The following is a 6,933-nucleotide window of genomic DNA, read 5'->3' on the forward strand; positions in this document are numbered from 1 at the left end:
TAATGAAGATATTTGAGCAAATTCATATTTTCAGGATTATTTTTAGTAACCTGGGATTGGAATAAAAACTTGAGATGCTGATGAATAGACTGAGGATATTTAGGCAAAATCGCATTTTTTGGAATATTTTAAAAAACCTGGAGCTTGAATAAAAAATGAATATGGTGATGAGCGGACTTCGGATATTTAGGCAAATTCATATTTTTGTAAATATAACTAAAAATCTGGAACATGGATAAAAAGTTGTTTCATCTACGAAATATTGTAACGAGTGGTAAACTTTGCATATTACGCGCACTCTATGCATTTTGGCGCGTCAAAATTTTCCATAAATTCATGAATATCCGTAGTTCAATACTGAGGAGCTGGGCGATCGATTTTTAGCAGGAATGGGTTAGTTTTATTTAAAATACAATTTGAAATTGATATAGAAGAATTAAATTCTTAGATACTATGATTTTTCGATAACAAATACTTACCAGCTGATAATAAATATTTTATTATAAATAAATTATTTCATTCGCATTATATACAGGGTGGTTGGTAACTGGTGGTACAAGCGGAAAGGGGATGGTTCTACGCGAAAAAAGAAGTCGAAAATAGCAGCAATCATACTCTATAACTACTTGCAAGTAGTACGAATCCGCGATACATCAGTCACAGTACACTCCCAGTACAAAAATTTTAAATTTTTTGAATTTTTTACTATTTTAACAAAATTTGTAATATAATAGTAGTACTATAAATGGCAGCTATTTGAAACTTTAGGAACGAAGTATTATAACTTAATTGGGGAAGTACCCGCTTGGCAAGCGGAAGATCCGGGCCGGATATCGGTCGAGCGATCCGATCGACCGAATATTTTTCTCCCTACAGTATATAATTAGTATTGGTAAGCTTTCTCGAGAGGTTCAGCGTTAATGAAAAATTGATCAGTGAAAAGGATGTCAGATTGTCCTCATGGACTATCGGTAGATAGACTGTCTCATCGATTCTTCTGTTGTATGATAAAAGTGAAGCCATCGATGGAGAAGATGACACTGAGACGTAACGATGCGATAGTATAATGGCATCATCTCCCTTTCAGTTTGGATGCTACATTTTTCAATATCGACAGGTTCATCTCGCTTTAAATGGTCCACGGTATTCCCTTTAAAGGGGCTGTTGCGTTCGCCAGGTCAAAGGTTGGGTGTCTCTTCAGATGATCTTCAGTTGGTTCATCTTTGAATTGCGTGTTAGTTGTTTTTTCTAATTTACTAGTAACAGCCGAAGGTTAAACGGTTATTTTAAAGTGTTTTTCGTAAAAGAATTTTATATTGGTCAGTTCACATGACAGTTTTATTTGAAACGTTACAGCAGATAGGTCAAAAGTCAGATAGCTTTTTTCGGAGTGTCTTTTTGGAAAAAGTATTTTTGGCGTGTCTCTCAGTTTTATCCAGAGAATAGCCAGAAATTAGTAGAAGAGAATTAGCTCTTAGACACACGATCCTCCACTAACAGATGTTTAGACACTCTTAAGTCTGCGGTAAACTGCAGTATAACAGTCGCAAATTGGTGGTCGAGTCAGACGTTCATCGAGGGAGGAATCGATGCTAAGTGTACAGTATAGATACCATTTTGTCGAACTTAGAAACAGACAACGCGAGTGAAAGAGAAAGGGAAAACATATCGGTGAGACAATACCAACACATCGATGAAATTTTCTTCTTTTTAACTTTTGTTCAATAAAGTTTGTACCAGTGTAATGGTGGGATCGAAACAATACCAAAACACGATATAATTCGCAGCATATTTACTTATTCAATGATATCGACTTAGTTTTTTTCGTCTTTTAGATATGCATGTAGATGTGATCTAAACCGAATCGTGTTTGGTCTTATTCTGGTCAGAAAAAATCTCACATATACGTTGGCAAATGTTTGATTTAAAAGAAAGTGAAAACTAAAAGAATTTCGTCATTGTATTATTAATGTCTCGTGAACAATTGATTTCAGATCAGGTTACGTTACTGATTGTCAGTCGTGCAACAAGGGAACACTAGCAGCCCTTGTGGGGGATTCCCTTCAGTAGTAGCCATGATATGGGCAGATACGTATACTATGGATACGAGATCCCATGAAGCCAGGCGAAGCAATTCGATCGCGACCATCGTGACTCTAGCATGTAGAGTAGAAACGGGTCCCATTGAAACTACCGACACGGATCTTCCTGACACTCATTTCACCGACAACTATTCACCGACACTAGAGCTGATCGACGCTAGAATTGGCCCATACCAGACTTGACCAACGATAGCTTTGACCGATACCAGACTTGACCTACGATAGCTTTGACCTACAGCAGTTTTGACTAACTGACGGTATTAGCAGGGAGAAATAAGAGAAGATTTTTATTTACGTAGGTTTATTGCTACCAGATTGAAGAACGAGTGGATGAATTTGTGATAGAAAAGTATATTGAAATAATTAAAGATATAAGTTTATGTTGATTCAGATCCTTACTCTCTTAGAGTTACTAGACAATGGAATGATAGGGAGCACGTTCATATATTTATAGCAGAAGGACGTTACCCAAAAAGTTAACCTTATAGCTTGGGCTAGATTGGAGTTAGGTTGGGCTAGATTGGGGTTAGGTTGAGCTAGATTGAGGTTAGGTTGAGCTAGATTGAGGTTAGGTTGAGCTAGATTGAGGTTAGGTTGGACTAGATTGAGGTTAGGTTGGGCTAGATTGGGGTTAGGTTGGGTCAGAGGCTACAGGGAACAAGTATAATATATACGTTTATACTGATTTAGATCCTTACTCTGTTAGTGTTACTAAATAGTGGAATGATAGGGAGCATGTTCATATATTCATAGCAGAAGGACGTTACCCAAAAAGTTAACCTTATAGCTTGGGCTAGATTGGGGTTAGGTTGGGCTAGAGGCTACAGGGAACAAGTATAATATATAAGTTTATACTAATTCAGATCCTTACTCTGTTAGTGTTACTAAACAAGGGAATGATAGGGAGCATGTTCATATATTCATAGCAGAAGGACATTACCAAAAAAGTTAACCTTATAGTTTGGCCTAGAGTCTAAAGGGAACATTAATAAACAGATCTCTATTTATGTTCCCTAAACAGATCTCTATTTGTTTCTTTGTTCCTAGACCTTGCAACCCAAAACATGATGTATATTCAAGGGTACAATAATATGCACCGCTTCTTATTTAGAATATTTTTGCGTAAGAGCAATCTCCAGGTCACATAAATAAAGATGTAGAGTTCTTCTTGAAGTAGCTGCTTCAACAGTGAGGAAGGGCGCCAACAGGAGTGGTAAATTCCCATTAGGATTATACAGGCGACACCAGGAAATTATCGATCCCCTATTTCGGTTAGGACAATAGAGGTGGTTAAATTGATTATAACACTGAGCTAACAGATTATAATTTACACTTTATTCCAACAACTTGTAGACAAGATGTTTACGCTTGGCGCGTATAGATATAAGGTAGCTAGATGACTGATCTAAGGCTGATAAACCAGTGCAGAGATGTTGACTGAGTTAAAGATGTAAACCCAGTGCCGTGATATTGACTGGCTCACAGATGTGAATCCAGTGCAGAGATGATGACTGATCTGACGATGGTAAACCTGTGCAGACATGTTGACTTATCTGTAGTCGTTGAACCAGTAAAGTTCAGTGACGATGTTGTCGCAAAGGAAAACTCTTGCTGGGTGTTGGTCGCCCCACCACTGGTCGTTTGCGGCTGGAAATTCCGGGAAAAATGGAAATTCTGAGAAATATGGAAAAACCCACTTTTTATCCGATGGAGCAATAACCATAAGGAACGTCCTGACTTAAAAGTGTTTTATACCAAGGGCCCTAACGGTAATATGGAAATGCTTAGTTTTATGACAATTCTTTATGATTATTACGGTCCGACAAATTATATTTGCGTTAGTGGCCGCATTGATCGAGGGATGGATTTGGCCAGCTTTGGGCCAGAACCTTCAATCTGATCATCAACCGTTTGCAGCAAGAAACTTACGTAAGCAAAAATCCCCTGTGCTGATACTACCAGTCAGTCAAAGGTGTCATCGACCAAGTCTGGTATCGATGATGACTATCGAGTCTAGTGCCGGTGATTTCAATGAGACTCGAGCAAAGAAACTACCGTTGCACTTCATTTTTCTCCTTCTCTCTTGCTCAACACTTCCTCGCTAATGGACACTATAGTGGCGCTACGTACTAAAGCCACAATGTGGTCGTCGACCAAGCTTGATGGGATCTCGTTTCCAGTGGTGGGCTAGGACTTAAATTTCTACCGAAAAAATAGTTAGACATCACCAGCTCATCATTTTTAGCTGATTATCTAAATTCTACGTAGAGCGATCCAAAATCCATACCGATCCACCGGGTAGAGCTACAGTAGTACTGTACAGGAGTTTACGTTAATTGCAAGTAGTACAAATTCGCAATAATTAGACGAAAGAAATTTTCAACGTATATTTTTCAGACTTTGTATCCTCTTACGAAGCATATAATCTAATATTGGAAAGCTTGCCTGACGTGCAAAGTTAATGAAAAAGTTGATTCGAAAGACTACTTGGATTTCAAAGTTCTCATAGTGAGACACATGCGAACTTCGGTATATTCGAGCTCGATATGTGTACGTGCATACACGGCGTATAGAAAAGTCTGAAGAAAGTAGAATTTTTTACGAGTAAACTTTCAGCACCGGTGCAGTCTTAGAAACGTATATACAGTGTCCTCGCAGACTGGCAACTTGTTCCACCAGAGGCACGCTTTCAATAATTCTTCATTCTGAAAAGTAGGTTTCTTTATCCAGAACTGACGATCCCAATTATTCTCCGTTTGTCCATATAGACAAGATATCTATAAATATCTGGCTATTTGTTATGAAGATACAAAGAAAATTATTATATTCTATCGATTATTTAATCGTACGTTAATCTCTATATTAGGTGTTTTAGGTGAAGATACAAATTATAAAATTTATAATAAACTTACAGTGGAATACTTGGTACAATTTTTAATAAGTAAACCGAATCACTGTTGATGAATAAAAATTTAGAGCGTAATGATAAATTAATAACGATATTAATAAATAAAAATAAGATATAAATTTGCACAAATCCTCTATACCATTACATATTGGTAAAATAATTTCCTGTTCTTATGTTTAATTCGATAGAGGTTTCATATTCAATTTCAATGAATTTTCCGTTTTAGATTTTTCGTCGAAAATAATTCCCTTATTTAATTTCTCAATGTAGCGAGATTTGATCAGAAATCATTGCGGGTCATGTAAATCCGTTGTTGAATATTTGTAAAGTTATTAACGGCAATTTATATTTAATTAAACGGTCGTATTTAACAGCTGATTAAATTCATTACTGGCTGTGTCTAAAATTATGAACGGTTAATTATAAACTCTCTTTTGTTGAATTTAAATTAGCGAAGCTTTAGCACGTGCCATAAATACACACATAAATCCATAGTCTACTTACAGTTACTAAAGTAGACAATATTTAATTAGAAAACAGTATCAACGAAATGCAAAACTTAATAAAATTATTAATATTATTAAACTACTAATATCAATGAAGTAATATAATGAAGTAAATAATAATAATTAATCAATAAAGTAAATAATATAAATCAAGTACTATTAATAGAATAATATAAATTGTAATGTAAACAATATAAATTACCCGCTACTTTACAAAACAATATAAATAAAGACAAAATGAAATAGTTCACTTTAAGAAGCATCCACCTCGAGAAAAGAAACAAAGACTACGACCACACAGCTACCTCTTGTACACAAGAAAGTTTAGCCCATTTTCTGCAAAGCGAGGAAAGTATTCGGGAGAGCGAAGAAATTCTTTTCAACCATAATCCATTAATTCTGTGTGTAAAAAAAGGCAGCAAACGGAACGAAATGAAAGTACATATCTGGCTTATGGAGCTAAAGCGATATGGAGAGAACGCTGGGAATTAGATACGGCCGCTTAAATTTCCCGAGGATACCTGAAGCCCCATTTCCGGAATTCGCGTTATCGCGTCGCTGATTTTCGACGACTACCTCTTGGCCTGGAAACGATCCCAACGCCACACTTGTAACGCCAGGCAAACGAGTTTCAATTTCGTTCGGATGGAATCTGACGCGAAGAGAAGATGTTGGTGGGAGCGCGAATTTTCCGAAGGAAGACTATTGGGCTCGTTAAATTTTCGGAAGTGAGGAAAAACAGTTTTAAATTGGATATGCGGGAAAAGACGTGGTAATCTAGTTGAAGAAACTTGGAGTTTTAAAGGGACGTTATTTATGAAGCTGCAGACCCTCGAGGTTCAAGGTCTAATCTACTTGGACTCGCAAATGTCACGTAACGTTGCTGATGGAAAACAGAGTCGGCTGAATGGACAATGGAGATGGAAAACTGAATTGCAGACAATAAAAATAGAAGACAGGGAAAGTTATTTAGAACCGCGTCTCTTGGATCTACAACAAGCGACCAAGGATTAAGAAGACTCTTCTTTCGTTTGTTTCTCTTCAGAGAAGATACGGACCCTCCTGGCCATAGGGGTGTCCCTAGATGTTACGAGCTTAGAGATTGTTATAATTGGGCTGTGGACGTTTATGGAAATTCGTATATCGAGCAAAATATTTAAAGAGTGGAAAGGATAGAAGAATAGAATACATATATTGGGACATATATTGGAATAATAGTATACATATATCCGCAATCACTTAGTTGCCAACCCAATAATATGTACAAATATATGGAACGTTTAAAGTAAATTTCTTATGACATTTAATGGATGAAACAAACCATTTAGATTCCACTTTTTCAGTTGTGTGCATAAAAATATAAAATTGCACGAATATCTGTAGTCTGATCATTTGCGTTTCGTTGCGTTTTGGATAT

The sequence above is a fragment of the Bombus flavifrons genome, chromosome 16 (assembly GCF_040668555.2).
Source record: "Bombus flavifrons isolate JBK064 chromosome 16, iyBomFlav1_principal, whole genome shotgun sequence".
Taxonomy (NCBI): domain Eukaryota; kingdom Metazoa; phylum Arthropoda; class Insecta; order Hymenoptera; family Apidae; genus Bombus; species Bombus flavifrons.